Below are 1,194 nucleotides of genomic sequence, written 5' to 3' on the forward strand. Positions count from 1 at the left end.
ATATGATTTTATTTATATGTGAAATCTAATGAACAAGGTAAGCTAACAAACAAAATAGAAACAGACTCATAGATACAGAAAACAGATTGAGAGCTATCAGAGGGGAGGAGGTTGGGGTACTGGGTAAAAAAGGTGAAAAAATTAAGCAAAAAAGGCTTATAAACACATGGTGATTACCAGAGGAAAAGGGATGTGAGGAGAGATAGAAGAGGGTAAATGGGGGATAAATGGTGATGAAAGGAGTCTTGACTTGGGTGGTAAACACACAATAGAATATACAAGTGATGTGTTATAGAATTGTACACCTGAAACCTATATAATTTTATTAACCAATGCTACTCCAATAAATACAATACACATTTTTTTAAAATCTAAAAAGGATTTTTATTTTGCCATTAATCAAGAAGTGCAGCACTGTTTTTACTATATGTTAGGGTTCTTTTATGTTTTATATGTCATTTGGTATGATTTGGTAGGTTATTTGGGGGGGGGGGATGTTAATGGTCAAAAATTTTTCCATGTAAATTAATGAGAATAGCTTTTTTTCTTTATATCATTTCAGTTCAGTATAAACGTTTTACTTTAAGATAGTGGGGGAAACCTATATTAGTGATTTAAAATAACATAAATCTATTACTTTACACTTCTAGAGGTCACAAGTCCAAAATGCATCTCAATGGGCTAAAATCAAGAAAGAGGCAGGACTGCATTCCTTCTGAAGGCTCTAGAGGTAATCTGATTCCTTCCTTTTTCCAGATTCTTAGAGGTTGCCCATATTCCTTGGCTCATGGCCCCTCTCCTCCATCTTCAAGACCAGCAAAATTAGGCCAAATCTTTATCATACTACATCACTCTGGTTCTCCCTCTTCCTCTTATAAGTACCCTTGTGATTATATTGGCACACCTGAATAACCCATAATAATTTCATCATCTCAAGGTCAGCTAATTAACAACTTTAATTCCATTTTCAATCTCAATTCTCCTTTACCATGTTACCCAACATACTCACAGTTTCCAGGGAGTAGGATGTAGACACCTTTGTGAAGCCATTTGTGTACCTATGAGAACTCAGTCTCTCCTGTAACATCTGTAATAATTATATCTGGAAGAGGGAGGGAGGTTAGATGGAGGAAGAAAAGTATATACCAAAAGGAAAAAAAAAACCTAAATCAATTTTATCTTTGGAGAATCTGA

Source organism: Myotis davidii, unplaced genomic scaffold (assembly GCF_000327345.1).
Source record: "Myotis davidii unplaced genomic scaffold, ASM32734v1 scaffold1383, whole genome shotgun sequence".
NCBI lineage: Eukaryota > Metazoa > Chordata > Mammalia > Chiroptera > Vespertilionidae > Myotis > Myotis davidii.